General features: G+C 41.8%; 1 protein-coding gene across 13 annotated transcripts in view; it reads left to right on the forward strand.

Annotated features, from left to right (window-relative positions):
• The window catches only part of PDK1 (pyruvate dehydrogenase kinase 1), a 115,811-nt gene that overhangs the window by 61,546 nt on the left and 31,968 nt on the right, over nucleotides 1-22,297 (forward strand). For 2 of the 13 annotated variants that reach the window (XR_008500954.2, XR_008500958.2), the window contains one exon: nucleotides 7,132-7,367. The exons of 4 other annotated variants lie outside the window; for them this stretch is intronic. The gene's annotated coding sequence lies outside the window, so the exon portion shown is untranslated. 7 more of the 13 variants (XR_008500944.1, XR_008500950.1, XR_008500948.2 and 4 more) reach the window with 5 other exon arrangements.

The following is a 22,297-nucleotide window of genomic DNA, read 5'->3' on the forward strand; positions in this document are numbered from 1 at the left end:
TTGATTGGATTGAAGGATGCAAGTATTGATCCTGGGTGTGTCTGTGAGGGTGTTGCCAAAGGAGATTAACATTTGAGTCAGTGGGCTGGGAAAGGCAGACCCACACTTAATCTGGGTGGGCACCATCTAGTCAGCTGTCAGTGTGGCTATAATATAAAGCAGGCAGAAAAACGTGAAAAGACTAGATTGCTTAGCCTCTCAGCCTACATCTTTCTCCCGTGCTGGATGCTTCCTGCCCTTGAACGTCGGACTCCAAATTCTTCAGTTTTGGGACTCGGACTGGCTTTCCTTGCCCCTCAGCTTGCAGATGGCCTGTTGTGGGAACTTGTGATCATGTGAGTTAATACTTAATAAACTCCTCTTTTTTATATATATATAATATACATAATATATGTTTATATATTATATATATGTTTATATATTATATATATGTTTATTATATATATGTTTATATATTATATATAGTTTATTATATATGTTTATATGTTATATATAGTTTATTATATATAATATATGTTTATATATTATATATGTTTACATTATATATGTTTATATATTATATATTATATAGTTTATATATTATATATAATATGTGTTTATATAATATATGTTTAATATATATGATATATATGATATATGTTTATATATTATATATGATATATATATTATATATATATAATAGATATGTAGAAGTCACTAGAGGCCTTAATTCTGTCCCTCTAGAGAACCCTGGCTAGTACAGCATGATGGTGCATGCCTGTAATCCCAGCTAGCTACGTGGGAGGCTGAGGCAGGAGAATTGCTTGAACCCAGGAGGTGGAGGTTGCAGTGAGCAGAGATCATGCCACTGCACTCCAGCCTGGGTGACAGAGTGAGACTCTGTTTAAAAAAAAAAAATAAAAGAATTTGTCTCAAAAACAAAATAAAACAATCACATGAAAACCTGGGCTGTTGTGAGGTAATAAGCTTAATAGCAGTGTGATGCCACAGTGGAGATTCATTCATTCCACTAAGTGTATAGAGTGCCAACCCTCCACTCACAGAGAAATAGAGAATGAGGTCAGATGACTTCTGAGAGCTCCCACAGTTCTAAGCAGCTATGATTCCACTCCTAGAAAATGCAAGTGCTAAGCCAAAACCAAGTGAATTGCCACTTTTTGTTTTTTTACCAAAATGTTTTATGTTTTATGTTTTACAGAAAAACCAGTGATTCAGAAAGAGGTTTATAAAAGCCTGTGGATGCACTCAGTCAATTTTATCGCTCATGACCGGCAATATTAATAGAAGCACTAATAAAAGTTATGATATGTAGTAATAAAACACCTAAGCACGCACTCATAAATCATATTCCCACAGGGTTTGCTAGGGCAGGTTGTTTTTCCCTTGTGATTGAAGACAGAACAAATTTTACACTAAACTTAGCTTTTCCCCAGGAGACTCATAAACCTCAGTACAGGCTAAAGACTGGAGTAAAACCATGTTGTTTCAAAGATAAAACACCAATGAACATATATATAGATATGAAAAAAAATGTGACATTCTAGACTTACACAATGGAAATGTTTAGTCATCATACTTCATAGCATAAGAGCAGAGCAGGTTGCTTATTGGGCACTCCTAACTTAAAATTCCATAGGTTGATTTTCTACCCTTCAGTTCTGCTAAGATCCTAAACCAAAATTTGATGGGAAATTAAAATTTATATAGCTTTGGTGATGGCTGTTGTTTTTGCAGCTACTTACCCCTGCCTTCTGGTATTAGAGCCTTTCTTTCTCTGTTCCTCTCAGGAACTCCTCCTACCACATCTGATGGAGCTACCAATCATCAGATCTCCTCTGCCTCTGGGGTGCAACTCAGGCTGGCCAATCAAAGTTCTTCATCCACTTGGACTATGACTGACCCTGGGTGGTTATCTGACCCAAGGAAGTCCAGAATCCTTTTGTAGGGATTATTAGAGATGCTAAGAGAATGGTTGGGGAAAGCTTATCTCCAGAGATGATACACTAGAGCAGGAGTTCCCCAGCCCCCGGGGCCACATATGGTTACCAGTCTGTGGCCTGTAAGGAACCTGGCTGCACAGCAGGAGGTGAGCAGCAGGCAAGTGAGTGTTACTGCCTAAGCTCTGCCTCCTATCAGTTCAGTGGTGGCATTAACTTCTCATAGAAGGGTGAACCCCATTGTGAACTGCACGTATGAGGGATCTAGGTTGCATGTTCCTTAGGAAAATCTAATGCCTAATGATCTGAGGTGGAACAGTTTCATCCCAAAACCATCCCCCAAACACCATCCATGGAAAAATTGTCTTCCACGAAACCAGTCTCTGGTGCCAAAAAGGTTGGGAACTGCTGCACTAGAGATCATTTGAGTGGAGCTGCTGGAGTCCCATCCTTGCCACCATGAGAGTGCTTCCCTGGGGTAAACCAATGGAGAGGAAGGCAGAGCTGAGAATAAGAAGGAAGGGGCAGGGCCAGGCGCGGTGGCTCATGCCCGTAATCCCAGCACTTTGGGAGGCCGAGGTGGGCGGATCACCTGAGGTCAGGAGTTCAAGACCAGCCTGACCAACAGAAACCTTGTCTCTGTTTCAAAATTAGTTGGGCGTGGTATTTTGCACCTGTAATCCCAGCTACTCGGGAGGCTGAGGCAGGAGAATCACTTGAACCCAGGAGGCAGAGGTTGCAGTGAGCCGAGATCATGCCATTGCACTCCAGCCCGGGCAACAAGAGTGAAACTCCGTCTCAAAAAAAAAAAAAAAAAAAAAAAAAGCGGGGGTGTGTGGGAGGGAGGGACAAAAGGCTGATAATGTCTTTTGAATGCTTGAATCCAGGGAGAAAACATGGAGATATGAATGACTGTGTGGAGCAGAACCCACCTTCTCCCAGCTCAGCTTTGGACTGTGAGGTGACAGAGAAATAAACAAACATTTGTTGTGCTAAGCCACTGAGATTTTGAGTCATAACAGCTGTTAGCATCAACGAATCTGACTAATATAGTAGCCCACCATATGACTGTTCACTAGTATGTCTAAAATTCAAGGGCTGTGATCAACCACTCTCCCCGTCCCCACTCTGACAGTTAATTGACCTGTGAATTTGCCTTTTATGTAAATTCTCTTTCTATCCTTACTGCATTATTTATTTCAGCCTTTGTTTGGTTTCCTGACAGATGTAATTGTCCTGTGTGTCCTTTCTCCAGGCAGAGTGATGTTCCTGGAATGTTCATCTAATCATATCATGCATCTGTTTGTAACCTTCTCCCTTCAACCTTATCTCCTGCTAGTCCCTGCTATAGCTCTCTATGCTTGGAACGTATTTTTCTTATGCCTTTGTTTTCCAAGGACTGAATCTGACTCATCTTTTGGGGCTCTGTATAAATATCCCTTTATCCAGTAAGCCTGCTTTGAACATTTAGTCTGGTCTAATCCTAATCTGGTGCCTCTGCTATGAACTCCCATAGTACTTTTTATTTGTCTTAATGGAGCACTTATGACACCTTATTTACATTGCTTAATTGTCTGTTTCCCCTCTCTGGATTTGACGTATAAAGACTCTTGGGCGTTGCATTCCCAGGGCCTCGAGCAATGCCTGGCACATAGCAAAAAAAAAAGATATATTTTATGTATATGTATCTATGTCATACATATCATATGTACATATATGTGCTTAATGACATGAATGAATCAGTGACAAAAAAAGAGAAAATAAATATAAACGTCACAAAGATCCTCCTCCCATGCAAGTGTAGTAACTGATGTCTAAAGGTAGTGAGTCTGCAGCAGGTAAAAACATTTCCTAGAAATCTTTCAAAATCTTCTAAAATGTAGTCATGTATTGGATTCTTTCTAACATTTTTTTCTTTCCTTGGCTTGGGAGTTTATAATATCTCTGGAAGATAAAAATATCTTTGGCTTGGGGCAAAATATTTATAGTTAAGAAACTAAGTTTATTTTTTGGATTCTGAGTGTGATTAGTTGCTGAGGCTCATTTATTATCTGAAATGTAAGTAGTTAAAAGTTTTCAATAGCCTAAGTCAGATATGTGCTACTTTTCAATTTGATTTTGCTTTTGAAGGTAGAGTGACATTAGTAATAATGGGGGTGATAAATAAAAAGGAATTTATATACCTAAAATTTCTGTTGACATGTTGGTATTGCCAGCATAGTTATTTCGGAGAAGAGGGACGCTTTATAAGGAATGGAATGAAATAACTGTTCTTGTCTCTGTAGTTTGGCAATCCATATAGACACAATATCCATTATTTTAAAGATATAGTTTTGAAATTAACGTGTTGCAGGGCGCAGTGGCTCACACCTGTAATCCCAACACTTTGGGAGGCCAAGGTAGGAGGATCACTTGAGCCCAGGGGTTTGAGACCAGCCTGGACAACATGGTGAGACCCTGTCTCTACTAAAAATAAAAAAATTAGCCCAGTGTGGTAGTGCATTCTTGTAGTCCCAGCTTCTCAGTAGGCTGAGGTGAGAGGATTGCTTGAACCTGGCGGTTGAGGCTGCAGGGGGCTATGATTATGCCACTGCACTTAAAAAAGAAAGAAAAGAAATTAATGTCACACCTTCTTTTGGGGTAGGTCATTAATTTATTTAAGAAATCAAAAAACAAGATAAACTAATTTACAGAGATTGTTGAAATGTCTTATAGAAGGCACAGTGAAATACAGCAGTATCCAATCCCTTTCTCAGCTCTGAACACTTATGAAAGACATACAACATCAATTTCTACAGAAAAGAAAACCCCATACAAATCCATTCTTGCAGAATTCTAAAAGATAGAGAAAAAAAGAGGGGAGAGAATGAGAATCTCAAAAAGCTTCAACACTGCCATAGGAATTTTGTCCCGGGCCCAGCAACATGGTTATGCAAATCATTTCAGATGTAGAGGATTGAATGATGCACACGGCTGAGAACATTGTCTGAAAGAATAGTATCTAAACCTGCATCCAGGGCCACCTGTGGATTGTCACAAGCTCTGATATTGGCGCATTCACTCTTCAGTTCTCATGGTTTCAATTCAACATTCAGACATTTTCTGCAATACAGGTTTCACAAAGCATTATGTTCGTCGGGGAAATACTTCAGTGGAACATAAAATACTCTGTTGTGCCAAAGCAACAGCAGCTGGTGGAGTTTATCGAAATGAGCAGAGCCCAATATGATGAATTATAAACATGCTTATGTTTAAAGCAAGCACTGACATAAAAGAGGCAACAGAACACAGAACATGCTTCTATTGAGCTCAAAAAATATGCACAGTATCAAGAAAGCCATACATAGTCCTTAAAAGATCTAGGAAATTCACATACTAGACCATATTTTGTTCTCTCTTCCCTTGGACATCAGATGTGAGATGGAGTAAGGACCTCCTTAGAGGCCTGTGGGCCCCCCCGAAGCATGGAAATTAAGGAAAATCTTGAATTCCTTCAAGTTCATGCACCTAGTTAGCCCTGAGAAGTACATAAGCAACTTGATGAGCAAGAAGGTAGCCTAAAGCAAGAGCCAAGGAAGCTAGAATCAAGGGATATTTGGTTCCCCTATACAAACCAAAGATAACATTGTAACATATGTCTCCGAGTTGTTTTTCAGAAACCGAACCCTTACTGAACAGATCTGCTTGCACATCTACCTGCACATAGACCTCAGATAAGGGAGATCTGGGGTCTGAACTCTGACCACCGTCTTTTGTTCTAAATTTCTTCCCGCAGGGTGTGGAGAAAGTCACACCCATGAGCTGGACCTAACATTCTTTTCTGCTGACCCCAAATTTCTTAAACCTTCTCAAACCAATTGCAAATCAGAAAGTCTTTGAATCTGTCTATGACCTATAAGCCCCTGCTTCAAGATATCCTGCACTTTAAGGCCAAAACCAATGTGTAACCTTGATTTATGGTTTTGGCCATAAATTATTGAGTTATTATTTTCCTATAGCTTCTGCTTTCCTGAAATTTACCCCTGCTTTACAAACCCTTACCTGCTAGTCATAGGGAAGGTCAAGGTTTAAGCGTTAGCTTAGCTACCTGAGCCTCCTTGCTTGGCGCCCTGCCAATAAAACACCTTCCTTTCTCCTGCTGCAAACCACCGTGTGGATATCTGGTATCACGGTGCTGGGCTAGCAGAATCCATTTCAGTTCTATAACAGGTTTGAGGGTTAAGATAATTCTTTCTTTTCCTTTATGGCATATAATCATCACTCCTGTTTGCAGTAGCCTTTTCTCTTTTTCCCCCTGATCCCTGCCCCCCCACTTCCCTTTCACCCTCTACTTCATGGTGCAAAATTGTCAGTAGGTACCAAGCAAGAGTAATGTGTTTGATATATGGCCTTGGTTATATAAACATTTTTGAATAATACATAACTATTTCTGGGTGAGTTGATTTTGGAAACCCGTGTTCATAGGATCATACTATCACATCTCACTCTATTTCTTACCCTTCCCACCTAATACTGGATTTCCCAGCCCTCTTCATGTTGTTGTATGTAACTCTGGTTCATTATTTCTGACTGTAACAGAGTATTCCATAGTATACCTCCATCAGATTTAACGTCTCCATTCCCACCCATGATAAACTTACATTGTCTCTAAATCTCTACTGTCTTAATGTTGTGGGCCATGGTGGCTCATGCCTGTAATCCCAGCACTTTCAGAGGCTGAGTTGGGAGGACTTCTTGAGCCCGGGAGTTCAAGACCATCCTGGGCAACATAGGGAGACCCAATCCCTACCAAACATAAAAATAAAAAATAAATTAGCCAGGTGTGGTGGTGCATGCCTGTGGTCCCCGCTACTCAGAAGTCTAAGGTGGAAAGATTGCTGGAGCCTTGAGGAGGTTGAGGCTGCAGTGAGCCTTCATCATACCTCTGCACTATAGCCTGGGCAACAGAGCAAGACCCCGGCTCAAAAAAAAAAATGTGATGGGCACCTTTCACGTTTGTACATGTGATATGGACAGGAGGCAGGGAAATACTGGGTAGAAGAGGGCAGTCCCCGGCGAGGGCCACACTCTCAAGCCTGGACCCATGGCCCAAAGTGAGAACATGCATTCCTGTTTTCCTGCCCGAATGTTGCCTTTTCCAAAACCACCCTGGCCCTTCCCACCCCCGCATACTGTACCCATAAAAACCCCACAGGCCCCACTGGTGGAGTGGCAGAGCGGCAGAAAAAGGAAGAAGAGAAGTAGCCGGACGTCGGAGAGAAGCAGCTTGACTTCAGAGGGATGGTTTGACAGTGAGAGCTCAGAGAAGAGTTCAGCCGGGGAAGACCGAACTCCAGGGGAAGACCATCTTCCCAATCCATCCCCTTTCTAGCCCCCTATCCTGCTGAGAGCCACTGCCACCACTCAATAAAATCCTCCACATTCACCACCCTTCAATTTGTTCGTGTTTCCTGATTCTTCCTGGACGCCAAACAAGAGCTTGAGATACAGAGGGCTGTCACACTGAGCTATGAAACATTTAGCCATCTGCAGACAGCAAAGCTAAGAGAACACACTGTAACACTCCCTCTGGGGCATCGGGAGTCACAGGCAACCCCTAGGTGCTGCTGCAGGCCTGCATGGAGTTCTGCTTCCGCTGGTTGGCCAGAAGTGCTCATCCTGGCCTCTGTACCGTTTCACCTGTGTGCTCCCCCTCCCATGAAGGTTTGAAAGCTGTGGGCTGAGTAAATGAGCCAACCCTTTGGCTAGTCCTGTGAGGAGGTCAAAGGAAGTATTTGGTTTCACATTCACCTCCTCAACAATCTGTGTGTGAGTTGTTCTAAGGAAAGTGAGAAGGATTGATTGGCTATTTGATACATAAATCATTCATTCCAAAATGGCTGCACAAGCCTACTACTCCCCAACCTTCAGCAGTAAATGAGGGTTGCTCTTCCCCACATCCTCACTAACACTTGGGATCATATGACTTTCCAATTTTAGCAATACTATCTTATGGTTTTAATTTGTATTTTGCTTATTGTGATTTTGGATCTTTTCCTAAAAACTATGTACTTGGGCTTCCCCTCTGTAAACCTATTTATATTCTTGACCTATTTTTATATTGGACAATCTTGTATTTTTTCTTATTGATCTGCTAGAGTACTTCAGATTACCCTAGTTCTGCACTGCTCCATATGGTAACCACTAGCCACAGATGGCTATTTAAATTTAAATGAATTAAAACTAAAAATTCAGTTGTTCAGTTGCACTATCCCCATTTCAAGTGCTCGGTAACCCAGTGTGGATAGTGACTGCCATATTGGAGAGTACAGACAGAAAACATTTCATCATCACAGAAAGCTCTATCTTCTCCCAAATGATCATCCAACTGTAAGTCTTATCTACCATGTCCTTCACTGAATAATGATCCTTAATATTCATATGGTCATATCCACCTATTTTTTACCCTTTCATGGAATTTTTTTTTTTTTTTTTCGAGACAGGGCCTCATTCTGTCTTTCAGGCTGGAGTACAGTGGCACGATCTCGGTTCACTGCAACCTCCACCTCCCAGGTTCAAGCAATTCTCGTGCCTCAGCCTCATGAGTAGCTGGGACTACAGGTGCATACCACCATATCTGGCTGATTTTTTATTTTTTGGTAGAGATGGGGTTTTGCCATGTTGGCCAGGCTGATTTTGAACTCCTGACCTCAAGTGATCCTCCCACCTTGGCTTCCCAAAGTGCTGGGATTATAGGCATGAGCCACTGCGCTTGGCCACCCTCTCGTGGAACCTTAAGAAGTCCTTCTCCATCCCAAAGTACTCAAAAAATATTCTTCTACATATTCTATGTTCACTTCATAGCTTTACCTTTCACATTTAGGTCTTTGATCCATTTGGAAGTCATCTTTATATATAGGGTGACAAAGTTTCAGCTTTATTTTTCTATATACAATGGGCCAATTTTCCAAATGCCATCTGTTAAACAATGTAACCCCTTTCTTGCTGTTTTGTGGGGCCACCTCTATCAAATAACAAATTACCATATAAACATGTCTATTTTGAGTTTTCTATTCTGTTTCATTCCATCCCATCCCATCCTATGTCATTCTATTCCACAGTTAGTTTGGCTTGTGCCAGATGTGTACTGATTGTTGTGTTGTTTACTAGAAGACACATCCTCTCTTAAAGCAGATTCACCTAATTATGATTCAGTATTCATTCTCTTTCATTTTCACTAACAGAACCTTCCTTCTCTGCTTGTGCATGTGCACTTAACATCCACCATTGTGGACTGGTCTCCCAGTTTTGTTTGGGACAGCAATATATATACTCAGCCAAAATATTCATTTTCTCAGACCCTTGCAGCAGAGGTTAGCCATGTGGTAAGGTTATAAATAATGAGATGGAGACAAAATTCCCTAGGGTGATTTTTGTTTCCTGAGTTAAAAGATCTCACAGAAAGTCATTCTTCTGTTCTCCCTTTCCTTCTTTTCTTGCCTAGAATGTAGACAATATTCTGAGGTAACACACATGGGGACAAAGGTGTATATCCTAAGGATATAAGGACAGGAAAACTCAAAGAACCTCTGTGACTGGTAGCATTGTTTAGCTGTCAATATCAACCCAACTGTCTCTTGGCCTGTAGCATGAGTTAAATCATCCCTTGTCTATGCAACTCTTATGGTAGGGCTTTCTGATATTTGTATACGAATACACTTCTGACACACCCTACCTTTCCCCTTCTTTTCTGAAATTGCTTTACTTAGACTTTAATTTTTTTTTTTTTTTTTTTTTTTTTTAAGCAGAGTCTTGCTCTGTCGCCCAGGCTGGAGTGCAATGGCGCTATCTCAGCTCACTGCAAGCTCCGCCTCCCGGGTTCACGCCATTCTCCTGCCTCAGCCTCCCCAGTAGCTGGGACTACAGGCACCCGCCACCACACCCAGCTAATTTTTTTTTGTATTTTTAGTAGAGACAGGGTTTCACCATGTTAGCCAGGATGGTCTCGATCTCCTGACCTCGTGATCCGCCTGCCTAGGCCTCCTAAAGTGCTGAGATTACAGGTGTGAGCCACCGCCCCCGGCTGACTTTAATTTTTCTATATAAACTTTAGAATAAAGTATTCAGGTCTCTTAAAAACCTTCCCTTGAGGCTGGACGTGGTGGCTCACACCTGTAATCCCAGCACTTTGGGAGGCCGAGGCAGGTGGATCGTCTGGGGTAAGGAGTTCGAGACCAGCCTGGCCAACAAGGTGAAACTCCGTCTACTAAAAATACAAAAATTAGCTGGGCATGGCAGCGAGCGCCTGTAATCCCAGCTATAGGGAGGCTGAGGCAGGAGAATCACTTGAACCCAGGAGGTGGAGGTTGCAGTGAGCTGAGATCGTGTCATTGCACTCCACTCCAGCCTGGGTGATAGAGTGAGACTGTCTAAAAAAACAACAACAACAAAAACCTTCCCTTGGAATTTTGATAGGAATTGCATTAAACTTAATAGATTAATATAAGAAAAAGGGGACTCTTTACAATAATAAGTCATCCCAAGTGCAAATATGGTGTATTGCTCCATTTATTTAGATCTTCCTTCATGAAAGAATTTTAGTGAGTTTTTTTGGTAAAGATCCAGTGCATGCTTTGTTGAGCTAATTTGTGATGGAAGATCCAGTACAAAATGTTTATTGCATTTTGCCAGTTCTAATATGTACTTCGTTTTGTTTTGCTTTACATTTGAACATGTCTGCAATGTGGATTCACCTTTAGATTAATGACATCTAATAGTCATTGTTGGCAGTTGGCAGTGTTCCCTCCACCTGTCTCCTTTGTGGTACACAAAATAATGATGCATTAGAACATAGATGGTTTTGGCCAGGCACGGTAGCTCACGCCTGTAATCCCAGCACTTTGGGAGGCCAAGGCGGGCAGATCACGAGTTAGGAGATCGAGACCATCCTGGCCAACATGGTGAAACCCTGTCTACTAAAAATACAAAAATTAGTTGGGTGTGGTGGTGCACACCTGTAGTCCCAGCTACTCGGGAGGCTGAGGCAGGAGAATCGCTTGAGTCCGGGCAGCCAGAGGTTGCAGTGAGCTGAGATTGCACTGCCGCACTCCAGTCTGGGTGACAGAATGAGACTCCATCTCAAAAAAAAAAAGGAACATAGATGATTTTGATTCAAAGAAATACAGTATACATTTTTATTTAATATTTTTTCCTTTTTAGAGACAAAGTTTCACCCTGTTGCCCAGACTGGAATGCAGTGGAGCAATCATAACTCACTCCAGCCTCACACTCCTGGGCTCAAGCAATCCTCCTGTCTCAGCCTCCCAAGTAGCTGGGACTATGGGCATGCACCACCATACTTGGCTAATTAAAAAAAATTTTTTTTTAGAGATAGGGTCTCACTATGTTGCCCAGGCTGGTCTTAAATTCCTGGTCTCAAGTGATCCTCCCGCCATGGCCTTTCAAAGCACTGGGATTACAAGTGTGAACCAATGAGCCTGGCCCTATTTGATATTTTGCATTTGTTGGTTTTCTTTCTTTTGTTTTTTTTTTTTTTTTGGTCCATTTTCTTGACACTTCCAATTGATCAAAATCAAAACTGATCATTTTCTAGAAATGCTTATTAACTTTCCAAATTATTGTATGCACTGCTGATTCTGATAATTTGTAATGCTAAGAGCATTCCTACATTTTTTGTAGATAAAGCCAATCTATTTTTTTGTTTTGCTTGTAGTTTTTTTAATTAAAGTTTTTTGAAAAGTACAATATGTAACAAACTCCCATAAGCCAGCCTCACAGATGAACAATTTGCTTCAATTCAATTTTCTTCTCTTTTTAATAAAAATATAATAAAGTTTTTGTTATGTATTAGCTTAATTTATTTTATTTAATAATGAAATTATTATGACCAATGAAAATTTCCTGCTTCTCTCTTTCCTTTCTCATATTTCACCCTCCCAGTATTGTTTTATGGATTTTAAAATTTTGCCTGTGTGACATCTTTAGTCTATGATTTTTTTTTTTTTTTTGGTGACAGAGCCTTGCTCTGTTGTCCAGGCTAGATTGCAGTGGCACGATCTCGGCTCACTGCAACCTCCACCTCCTGGGTTCAAGCAATTCTTCTGCTTCAGTCTCCCAAGTAGCTGGGATTACAGGCACACTCCAACAGGCCTGGCTAATTTTTGTATATTTAGTAGAGATGGGGTTTCACTATGTTGGCCAGGCTGGTCTCGAACTCCTGAGAGCTCAGGTCATCTGCCCGCCTCAGCCTCCCAAAGTGCTGGGATTACAGGTGTGAGCCGACGTGCCTGGCCAAGTCTATGATATTTCTGCAATTTTCATTCAACATTATGTTTTTTAGTTCTTGCTGTGTTAGAAGGTACAGATGTAATCTATTTATTTTATTATTATTATTTTTTTTTTGGAGACTGAGTCTCACTCTGTCGCCCAGGATGGAGTGCAATGGCACAATCTCAGCTCACTGCAAACTCTGCCTCTCAGGTTCAAGCGATTCCCCTGCCTCAGCCTCCTGAGCAGCTAGGATTACAGGTGCACACCATCATGCCTAGCTAACAGGGTTTCACCATGTTGACCAGGCTGGTCTCAAACTCCTGACCTCAAGTGATCTGCCTGCCTTGGCCTCCCAAAGTGCTGGGATGACAGGCGTGAGCCACCATGCCCAGCCGTAATCTACTTATTTTAACGTCTGGATAGTATTTTATGAATTCCTTTACTGAGAGACTTTTGGATTATTTCCACTCATTTGTTATTACAATCATTGCTGCAGTGAACTTTGAACATGTTTCCTTTTTCATGTTCAGGTACAAAGAATTCCTCAATCCTACTTTCTAGTCTCTTGATTAAGGCACTCTATTCTTAAAATGCAAAAAAAAAAAAAAAAAAAGGTAAGTTTTTTTATTATTTTCAAAAAGAAAATACATAATTTATAAAAACTCTGAGGAAACTTTACCCTCTTTGTATGAAGTAACTGCAGTGTATTAGTGCATTATAATGAACAGTCATTGTAATTGCATTTCTTGAAGGAACTCTTATCAGAATGTCAACATTCTTTATTCCATTGAAAACTAATTGTTTAAAATACTCCCTGCTTTTCCCTCCCAAATCAAGCACAACCTAAAATGTAGACTTGCATAACTCTGTTTCATCAGAAATAGTGAAATCTCACTATATGTGTTTAAGTCTACAATATCACTGCATTGTTCAATATATAAATCTAGTATTTATCTGAACACTTATACCCTATATATGTTTCTATACTATAGAAACAGTAGGATTTACATGACTGCATATTTATTTCACAGTAAAATTTATATAAAAATGTGTTTCATTCCTATAATCTTACCATACTTTCTTAGATTCTGTATTTGTCTATTTGGCATCTATTTATCACACAGCCAATTGTATTAACTTTTTTGGGGGGCTGGGGGTGAGACAGAGTCTTGCTCTGTTGCCCAGGCTGGAGCACAATGGTGCGATCTTGGCTCAGTGTAACCTCCCCCTTCCGGGTTCAAGTGATTCTCCTGCCTCCACCTCCCGAGTAGCTGGCATTACAGGCGCCTGCCACCACACCTGGCTAATTTTTGTATTTTTAGTAGAGATGAGTTTTTGCCATGTTAGCCAGACTAGTCTCAAACTGCTGGCCTCAAGTGATTTATCTTCCTTGGCCTCCCAAAGTGCCGGGATTACAGGCGTAAGCCACCGCATCCTGTATTAACTATTTTTCTGTTTTTTGTATTCTTGATGCTCTGGCATTTGGGGGCCTTACAGACCCCAGGAGAGACTGCCCCCGCCCCCCCGAGCTAATTCCTAAACATAGTGAACAAATGACTTGGGAGTATGCCTTTCATATGCAAGCCAACTGCTCTCTTTAACCTCACACACCAACCCAATATTTCCTCTTCCCCGCATCATTCCAGGGGCTGTCACTGGTCAACCAGGCGCCACCCCAGTAGCTCAAAGCCCACCAGAATTATTCACACTAGCCAATCTTAAACTGCTTCCCCTGCCTTGCCTGGGCTTTCCTGTGGAAACCCAGTAAAAGCTGTGACCTAGGCTCTCCCCTGTCTCCTTTCTGCCTCCTGACCAAAACCGATGTTTCCCTTGTGGCCCCACATGGCATGGTTTTGCCTCTTCTGTTGGGAAATGTAAGTAAGAAATTCTTCTTCCAGTGGCCTTGGCCTCTCCATGTCAGCACACAGTCATCTCCACAAATTAGAATCCTGTGAACACAAATGAGACATATCTACAGAAGGTCTATGTCTTCATCTGTTTTGCTTTGCTATAAAGGAATGCCAGAGGCTGGGCAATTTATAAAGAAAGGGGGTTTATTTGGCTCATGGTTCTTCAGGCTATACAGGAAGCATGGCACTAGCATCCGCTTCTAGTGAGGGCCTCAGCCTGTTTTCACTCCCAGAGGAAGGCGAAGGGAGCCCACATTACATGGCAAGAGAGGGCGGTAGAGGGGGAGGAAGGTGCCAGGCTCTTTTAAACAATCATATTCTCGAGGTGACTTAAAGAGCAAGAACTCAGCCGGGCGCAGTGGCTCATGCCTGTAATTCCAGCACTTTGGGAGGCTGAGGTGGGTGGAACACCTGAGGTCAGGAGTTCGAAACCAGCCTGGTCAACATGGTGAAACCCCCGTCTCTACTAAAAATACAAAAATTAGCTGGGCGTGGTGGTGGGCACCTGCAATCCCAGCTACTCAGGAGGTTGAGACAGGAGAATCGCTTGAACCTGGGAGGCGGAGGTTGCAGTAAGCTGAGATAGTGCCACTGCCCTCCAGCCTGGGCGACAAAGCAAGACTCCGTCTCAAAAAAAAAAAAAAAAAAAAGAGCAAGAACTCATTCATTACCGTAAGGATGGCACCAAGACATTCATGAGGGATCTACCCCATGGTCCATACATCTCCCACCAGGCGCCACCTCCATCACTGGGGATCACATTTTAACATGAGGCTTGGAAGGGGCAAACATCCAGACGATGTCAGTCTACTACCCTCCACCCTCCAATGCAAACAAAATAAAAAAGCACGTAGAAAAAAACTCAAACTGTACCAAAGGGTAAACAGTAAGTCTCCTTCCTACTCCAGAACTTCCCCAGAATCCCTGGCTCAGTTTATAATACATAAGCTGTTTATATAACTGTTTATGTTATTGCAGGATTTCAATAACACTTATGAGAAAGAAGAGTCTAGAATGGGTTAATGAATCTGCATTAGAACTGACTCAAGTGATTTCTGTATAAGGCAGCTTTGTAGATAACTTTTAAAAAACGGTTCATGTTTCCAAGTATTCCTTAGTTCCCACTTTGACCTGTTCCAGAGCAGCTCCGTGACGCTGGCAGTTTGGTGCTCTGTTCTGGAACACATTATCTGATAAAGGACCCTTCACTGCTCAGTTAGAACATTTCACATGCTCTCCGCTAAACATCCACAGACGTCACTTATTCTGCCTATTTCTCTTCACTGGATATTCCTTTAATGCCTACCAAACAGCCTCAGTTGGCCCCGTACCTGATACACCTTAACCCATTTAAAATTATTCTTTTATCAAGAATAAATAATTGTTGGGACTCTTTGGTCTACAGAATTCTTTATCATCCTTAGGATATTTAGAAATAGTATAATCAATTTTTGTTTTTCTCCCATTTTAATCCACTTTTCTGTAGATTTACATTTAAGTCACCATAATTTAGTTGATTTAAGTAAATACATAACTTAGTACTTTCATTCTGATCTGCTCTCTTTTCTACATCAATAGGCTGCATTAATTTTTTTATTTTTTATTTTTTATTGAGATGGAGTCTCGCTCTGTCGTCCAGGCTAGAGCACAGTGGCGCAATCTTGGCTCACTGCAACCTCCACCGCCCAGGTTCAAGCAATTCTCGTGCCTCAGCCTCCCGAGTAGCTGGGACTACAGGCACATACCACCACGCCCGGCTAATTTTCTTGTATTTTTAGTACATGGCATTTCACCATGTTGGCCAAGCTGGTCTCAAACTCCTGACCTCGGGTGATCCACCCTCCTCAGCCTCCGAAAGTTTTGGGATTACAGGCGTGAGCCACTGCGCCCGGCCTGCATTTTTTTTTTTTTTTTTAATGGAGTAGGGAGAAAGCTGATAAAAATCAATATTAAGTTAAATAAATAAATTCCTTTATGTTTGGTTGATTTTCATAATTGCTACTTGGATAGAAACAGTCATGCAAGCAACTGGTGATCAACCAACCTGCCCAAGTATGGGCCTAAGAAAGAAACACCATGGACTGCTGCCATGGTCAGAGATGGCACTTTTATTTAAAAAAGTAACTCATGAAGAAAATGGCATTTTATTATCATGAATGAATTGTCTTAGGTGATGCCACTCGTTACTACAAAGCCAAAAATAAACAAGTGAAGAAAACAAATTAAAATGAACCTTTAACTGCCATTTTATCTTCTTGCTGACATACATTTCCAAAGACATAAAATCCTCCTTCCTATGAAGTCAGTGGGAGGAAAAAACTGTTTTTGAAAACTATTAACTGAATTTCCGCTGAAATATTAACATGTAGAAAATATTATTTCTTTGGTGGAATTAATATAGGTAAAATCTATATAATGGTCTTTATCCGTAAAAGAGCTCATATTCAGTATAATATGTAGCATAAAACTAGGAAATATCTATATTTAAATCTTATTGAAAGGTGAAGCCGGCTGGGCTTCTGGGTCAGGTGGGGAGTTGGAGAACTTTTCTGTCTAGCTAAAGGATTGTAAATGCACCAATCAGTGCTCTGTGTCTAGCTAAAGGTTTGTAAACACACCAATCAGCGCTCTGTATCTAGCTAATTGGGTAGGAGACTTGGAGAACTTTTGTGTCTAGCTAAAGGATTGTAAATGCACCAATCAGCACTCTGTGTCTAGCTAAAGGTTTGGAATTTTAATGATTCCACATATAAATTAAACGTTCTTATATTTGCATTTAAAACTGGCATCACACCATATCAAGATGAAGGTAAAAATGCTGATAATCTATAATTATGACTTGGAATGGCATCAAATAGCACGTAAAAACGTCACAAGGTGAGAGAGAGACTGCAGAAGAAAAGAAAAAACATTTTAGTACCTTTTTTAAAAAATAAAATTTTTTTATTTAAATTTTTATTTAAAAAATTTTTATTTAAAAAATAAAATAGAGACAAGGTCTCACTATGCTGTGCAGACTGGTCTCAAACTCCTTAGTTCAAGTGATCCTTTCACTTCAGCCTCCCAAAATGTGAGGCCTTTTGCTCCAAAAGCCAGATTACAGGCATGAGCCACCATGCCTAGCCAAGTATCTTTAATGGCAAATTTTTCCTGCTTTTGGAGCAAAAGGGTTCACATTTTCATTTTGCAGTGGCCTTAAACACTATGTAGCCAGCCGTGGAGGGAGCTACACAGTTACAAGAATTCAGGAGCCACCTATATCCTGAATGACCTGTGTGCTCACTCTCCAAAGGGTCTGGCTAATGGAGTCCCTGTTCTTCCTGTGAAGTTTGGGAACTTGATTTTTCTAGGTTCCCATGTGTCTTAGCCATGTGTCTGATGTCCCCGTTTCCTTATTACTACAAGATGATTTATAATAGACTTCCCTAATTGGAGACAACCAGAGTTCTCTATTCTTTGCGATTAAAAGCACCTAACGTAAAACCACAAAATATGCTATGATTTTTGTTCAGTAAATTATGTAGAATTATTTTCATTCCCAAAATAAGTGATGCTAACTTAAATATGCTATATGCTATGGTTTGAATATGGTTACCCCCACCAAAACTCATTTTGAGGCTTGGTCTCCAGTGTAACAGTGTTGAGAAATGGTGGTATTTTTAAGGGACATTGGGTCATGAGGGATCCACCTTCATGAAGGGATTAATGCCATCTTTTGGGCATGGGTTCTTGCTCTACAAAAACAAACAAACAAAAAGAATCAGCAAAATGGGTGAGGGAATCTAATGCTGTCATCACACTTTTGCCCTAAGGGACTCCAACCTTTATGTGGGCTTTAGGGGAGACATGTCAGGAATGAGCACAATCATTGTGGTTTTAGTCTGCATAGACAGGGCATAGCAATCAACACTGACTGAGTCAGCAGTGACATTTGCCTAAGCAACAGATGACTAGGTGGAAGGTGAAACAAATGTTAGGATATGGACCAAGGAGATAGGACTGGATTATGGAAATCAGTGGACAAACCATAAAGCCGAAGAAATATTCCAAATGGACAATGTGATAGAGGCCACGGACTACTGCCAGGAAATTTTTTTTGTCTTTAAACTTTATCCTGTTTGATTTTCCCCTTGACAAGGGATAGAAGGGTACTTACTGGAGAATGTAAACATTTTAGTATGGTTAAGTTATGGGCAGTATCTACTATGAACAGAAGTTGAGACTCACTGGAGAAGATGTCTTATATTTATTCATAAGTGTATATTTAGGTTTGATGTGAGTTTAGACACTATGTCTAACTTTGGGCCCTCCTTCCTGGTCCTGAAAAGTGATACCCCAACCAAAACTGCCTGAGAACTCAGCCTGCTCATTGGCAGATGAGGTCAGCAAAGGCAAATGGCTACACAGAACCCTCAGACAAAGACTGAGAGAAAAATATATATATATGGTTTGATTGATAGTTAGTATGTTTACAGACCCAAACAATTGTTTGGAAATGTAATAGCTGGCAGCTCTTTGCTTCCTTGGTTTGTTCAGGGTGTTTTGCTTAAATACCACAGGGATGTGCTTGGAGCATGTGGCCTGCTCACAGCCAACCACAATGAGGCATTAGTAGAAATAGGAAGAGTTTAGATAATGTAGGGGCCAAGGGCCCTCTAAAGGTTTGCTGAAAATCACTGACATGAGGCTAATTGATTAATAGGAGAAAGGGCATGCAAATTTATTTCACATGGATACACAGTAGCCTTGAGAATGAAAATCCAAATATACAGGGGAAGCTGTCCCTCCCTCCCTCTCTCCCTCCCTTCCTTCCTTCCCTCCCTTCTTTTCTCTTTCTCTCTTTCTTTCTCTCTTTCTTTCTTTTCTGTCTTTCTTTCTTTCTGTTTCTCTTTCTTTTCTTTCTTTCTTTTTCTTTCTCTTTCTTTCTTTTTCTTTCTCTCTCTCTCTCTCTCTCTTTCTTTCCTTGTCTCTCTTTCCCTCCCCTCCCTCCCTTCCTTCCTTCATTCCTTCATGCCTTCCTTCCTTCCTCTCTCTTTCTCTCTCTTTCTTCTTTCTTCTTTTGAGACAGTCTTGCTCTGTTTCCCAGGCTGTAGTGTAGTGGCATCATAACTCACTGTAGCCTCAACTTCCTGGGCTCAAGCAATCCTCTCACCTTAGCCTCCCAAGTTGCTGGACTATAGGCATGAATCACCACCACACCTGGCTAATTCTTTTTTTCTTTTTTGTGGAGACAGGGTCTTTCTATGTTGCCCAGGCTTAATCCCAAACTCCTGGCCTCAAGTGATCTTCCCACCTCGGCCTCCCAAAGTGCTGGGATTACAGGTGTAAGGTGCCACATCTGGTAACTTGTCCTTTTTTTTTTTTTTTTTTTTTTTTGAGACAGAGTCTCGCCCTGTCGCCCAGGCTAGAGTGCAGTGGCACAATCTCGGCTCACTGCAAGCTCTGCCTCCCAAGTTCACACCTTTATCCTGCCTCAGCCTCCCGAGTAGCTGGGACTACAGGCGCCTGCCACCACGCCCGGCTAATTTTTTTGTCTTTTTAGTAGAGACGGGGTTTCACCATGTTGACCAGGCTGGTCTCAAACTCCTGACCTCAGGTGATCTGCCTGCCTCGGCCTTCCAAAGTGTTGGGATTACAGGCATGAGCCACCACACCCTGTCCCAGATCATTTATTTATGGCCAGTTTTTATACAAAAAGGCGGAGGAAAAATTAGAGTAATATTTTTAGGTTTTATGGCTGGCTTTTGGGAAAACATATTCTGGTTTCTACAACCTGCCTTGGGGAAAAAGAATTTTAGTTTCTATGGCTGGCCTTGGGAGAGAATGGGACTGAGAGACGGGAGGGCAGAAGAGCAGAGAAAACATTTGCTTCTGAGGCTGCTGGTGAGCCTTTCATTTGGGGTATTATTTTATAAGCCCCAACAATAACGTCATAAGTAACAAATCCAAAAGAAAGTTAGAGGTGTTTGAGTGGTTTAGGCCAATTATGAAAGTCAGTATTTTTGGAGATTAGATTTCCACAAAACATCCCCCATCGGCACTGCTGTTGGGGAAGAATACAGAGCAGAATGGAACGTCTATGGTGTTGTTTGTCTGATTGTAGGAAAAAAAGGATATGTTATTAACGTTAAGACTTTTGGAATTTACCAGTACCTTGGGAGACCGCATGTGCTTTTTCTTTTTTGTTGTGCAAATGGCTTACACTGTTGAGTTTAATCTCTTAGGTGGGTACTTGGTGTGAAGATGGAATATCAATTATGTAATTAGGAAGGTGGTGGGGGTGCAGTTATAGAGGAAGTTGAGCTGTGAGTATGGTGTAGGAGTGGCTGTGAAAACCCTAAGGCAGAGGTTCTCAAAGTGGTGTCCCCGGAATAGCAACATCGGCATCTCCTGGGAACTTGCTAAAATGCAGGATCTGGGACCCCACCCGAGACCTACTGAATCAGAAACTCTCAGCGCGGAACCCAACAGCTCCGTTGCCTTTTAACAAACCCTCCAGGTGAGTCTGATGTGCTAGGAAGTTTGAGAGCTTTGAGCCAGTGAGAGAATGGGCCTAGTGTGTTCATAGAGACTTCCTGACAGGGTGGCCGGTCCCATCCTCAAGTGAGTCCCATGATCTTGGGCTCCCTCCCTCAGGTACTTTGTGCTAAGGTACTGGCTTTCTTCTCCTCTTTCTCCTCCTCCTCTTCCTTCTCCTCCTCCTTCCACTCCTCCTCCTCCTCCTCCCACTCCTCCTCCTCCTCCTTCCCTTTCTCCTCCTCCTCCTTCTCTTTCTCCTCCTCTTCCTCTTCCTTCTCCTCCTTCTCCTCCTCCTCCTCCTCCCACTCCTCCTCCTTCTCTTCCTTCTTTTTCTCCTCCTTCTCCTTCTCCTCCTTCTCTGCTGAGATTTAGGAAATTTAAGTGTCAAACCTTTTCTGTTAGGACATCATCCATTTTTATACTCAGTGAACTAAAATAAGATTATCCCAAAATTTGCCTATTCAAGAGGAGCTTTGGAAGGAGGTAGCACTCAGTACCTCTGATTGTATATAGGAAAGCAATGAGAGTCTTCCCTTCAATTAAACTGTAGTTCTTTTTGGAATGTCATGTTTGTTATAAGCCATTAGCCAAATGGTGATATTGCATTAGATCTCACATTGGTGTTATGGACATTGGGGCTGAAAAGGTGACTGTTAGCCATTGCCATGTAGCTGTTACCTCATAATGGTGGCAGTTTTATAAATATTAGATTGCTACCTCACCTCTTTTCATCCATTTGTCAAATACTTGAGTCATTCAAACTTAACGCCCACACATTCAAAGTTGTACTCCAGGAAGAGCATACTCACCATCAGTCCCAAGCCTAGATCTGCAGGAATGGGGTGTGGCCATGAGCCCTGTGCTTCCGAGGGCTGTGCTGAGTCCTCTTTTAGCCTCAGGGCATCTCTTCCAGCCCCTGGGCCCTAGAATCTCCTGCCCAAATACCCGGAGTGTACATCCAGGCCTAAGCAGGCCTCCTCCTTAGGTCCATCTTCCTGGGGACAGGCCACATCTCCAGTGTGTGTACCCCTAGACTCAAGGGGTGGCCAAGGGGCAGCTGCTTGCTGGGAAGGGGGACCTAGCTTGGATGTATGGGCTGGAATGTCCACATTCATGTGTGCAAAGACAGAGCTGAGGGTGGGGAGAAAATGGGACAGGCCTTTGGTTAAGGGCCAGTTCTCCCTGCCCCACCGTGAGAAACTCTGAGGAGTTCAATAATTCTAAATTCCAGCCTGGCTCCCTAAAGCATTATGAAGAAGAGAGTACATTTGGTTTAACAGTTTAATAGCTTGATTTATAATTCTAAATGTTTAGACAAATGGTATGTGAGCCTCCGTTAGCATTCTTGCCCCCAGGCCTCACAAATGTCAATGGTGGGCTAGCCACCCACAGTGACTCATGTGTTCCCCCATTATATGAAACCTGAAGCTTAAGTTCCCATTACTGAGTTCTATGAGTGCCATCTTCGGAGAATGGTTAACATCAAAGGGCATGACAGGTTTACAGCAAAGCAGACTTGGAGATGCCCCAAGGGCATGAGGAGGCATCCAGCTCTTCTGGTCACAGCAAACACCTGCTGTAGGTAAGAAAGGAGAGGTGACCAGGGACAGGACAGGAAGAGAGACTTTAAAAATGTACCAGAAAAGAACTTCAAGGAATATA

The sequence above is a fragment of the Pongo pygmaeus genome, chromosome 11, assembly GCF_028885625.2.
Source record: "Pongo pygmaeus isolate AG05252 chromosome 11, NHGRI_mPonPyg2-v2.0_pri, whole genome shotgun sequence".
Lineage (NCBI taxonomy): Eukaryota > Metazoa > Chordata > Mammalia > Primates > Hominidae > Pongo > Pongo pygmaeus.